We start from the raw sequence: 2,464 nt of genomic DNA on the forward strand, positions 1-2,464 counted from the left end.
AATTTTGAACTGTGCCTTCTCATTGGATAGAGCTGATTATTAAGTGTTATTTTATTGAATAATGGAAATTTTCTTATGCAGAAAAGTGCCCTGTCCATGTCTCTTACTTAGAACTTCTCCACTCCCCCTCCCTCATGAACCCTAGATAAGTTATGAATTATTGTTTTGTCATATCTTGCACTGTCCGACTTCTCCCTTCACCCACTTTTCTGTTGTCCGTCCCCCAGGGAGGAGGTCACATATAGTTCCTTGAAATCGGTTCCCTCTTTCCTACCCACTCTCCCTCGACCCTCCTGTGTAAATGCCTAGATAGGTTTATTTTTACCTACCATTACTTGTTTGAGTATATATTTCCCCAAGTAAGATTTTGTGCTTGGTGAACTTACTTCTGTAGTTAAAAGTGAGTACCTGAAAGGATATGAAATCCATGCTATCACCACTCTTTTTCTTTCTTTCACTTTTTTTGAATTAGGTGAAGGTTTGAAGGACAAATCATAGTTTTACATCCAATGCTTCATACAAACCTTGATCCAACTCATCCTTCCCAATGTCCTCAGTACCATCACTCATCCCACTTGCTCCTGCCTCCTGTTTCCAGTCCTCTTCCTTTCCCAACCCTCTGAACGTTGCTTTGGGTAAAGGTTGCTCTTTTGACCTAAATGGTTGATAGGTCTAACACAGATGCGTTCAGTCCCACACCTGAGGGGCAAAGGCCATAGTCTTCAGGGTCCCACTAGTCTTGACATGACTGGTAAACCTGCTCTCATGATTTTGAGTCTCTTACACATTTTTTCCCTGGTTCTATCTGAAACCTTCTAATGTGATCCTTTTCAGAGCAGTTGGTAGTAGTAGGTGTGTACCTCCTAGTTCTTCTGTTGTCAGGGTTGTGGAGGTGGATGTTGACATGGTTGCCTAGTCTATTGGCTGATGGTTTTTATGTACCTTTTGAGTTTCTGTCCTCTGGACGGTGAGAGACTTAGATGGGTGCTCATGAGCTTCTAAGACCCCTATCACAACTCACCAAATTCGTATGTATAACATTGTCTTTGTGGGCTATGTTACACCAATTGACCATCTATCCTCTGTGACTATGAACCTTAGGTCCAGTGACGACTCCTATAAGGTGTTTGATTATGCCTAAGACATTTTTTATAGCTTTGTCCCATGCGTGCTCCACCACATTCATGGATGTTATTTGTAGCACATATACAAATAAACTCTGTCAAACATGTATTTTAGTAAGGGTGTGCCTATTCTTCTACCTCTCCCACCTGTTCAACCTGCATGTCTACCCAAGCATCTCTTTTATCCTGTCTTCTCTTACCTGATAACCACTTATAGAGAAGGTGGTTTCCCCAGGGCGAGGCTTATCCATTGCATTCCAGGTGTGCTCACCCCTGCAGTTTCCCCAAATGTGGGAAACTTGACTGCATAATTTGTGGTAGTGGGGGACTGCGTTCATGCTCTCCCCTGGAAAAAAAAAACCCGATAGTTGCTTTTACCCCCTTTGCTTTATTGAAACAGATTTCAGTAGTAGTAGATACTGTGAAAATTATTATATCCAATGTGAATTTACAAATATCCTTTTTAAGTTTATAAAGGGAAGCAATATTATGCATATAACCAAGGATAAGGACATAGTCTTATGTTTTTTAGTAATACCCAAAATAGTGCTATGCTTGCACCAAGGTTTCAAAAGCGTTCGATAAAATAGTGTTATCCTTAATCCATTTCCCTTTTGCTACTTGAATTCTTACTACGTTTTTCTGTGTGCTGAATCCTATGCCAGAGCTGATTATACAGTGTTGAGCAAAACTGACATGGTTCTTGTCCTTGGATACCTTTCTCATAAGGTAATATGTGACCGTGCAGTGCGTGGGCATTGAAGAAAATTGATTTTTGAAAATTTAATTATAGTTACATTTGAATAAATGGTGACTAATAATGTATTTTCCACAAACACTTTACCCTGGACCACCTCCCTAAAGGTTGGATACTCAAACCTACCCAGAATGCAGAGGAAGAAAGGCCTGATTTCATAAACATTAAAGCCAAAAAAACCCAATGTAGCAGTTCCACCCTGTAAACATGTGGGGTGACTGTGAGTTGGAATTGACTTGACAGCAGTAGATTGGTGTGTATGTTTGTTTATTGGTTGGTTTAATAACATATTTGAAAACTTCATCCTCGGGATAATAGAACAGAGTTCTACCCAGTCCTATGCCATCTGCACAATGATTATTGTATGACCGGATCAATACCACGCCGGCTTCTAACAGCAAGTGACCTTGAATCTCCCCCACCCATGTGGAGCTGACGAGAGCTGGCTGAAACAACTAGCAGCAAGTGACCTTGAATCTCCCACACACACCTGCGGAGCTGACCAGAACTGGCTAATGGCCCGCTTTGCTCTCTTCCCTCCACTCTGCACCCAGCATAGCCCATTTGGCTCAGTGCCTGCTTT

At 41.5% G+C, this 2,464-nt stretch overlaps 1 pseudogene; it reads left to right on the forward strand.

Annotated features, from left to right (window-relative positions):
• Positions 1-1,331: 1,331 nt before the first annotated feature.
• LOC115872685 lies at positions 1,332-1,473 on the forward strand (annotated as a pseudogene).
• Positions 1,474-2,464: the final 991 nt, after the last annotated feature.

The sequence above is a fragment of the Echinops telfairi genome, unplaced genomic scaffold, assembly GCF_000313985.2.
Source record: "Echinops telfairi isolate 266 unplaced genomic scaffold, ASM31398v2 ScPeMD7_7437;HRSCAF=8475, whole genome shotgun sequence".
NCBI lineage: Eukaryota > Metazoa > Chordata > Mammalia > Afrosoricida > Tenrecidae > Echinops > Echinops telfairi.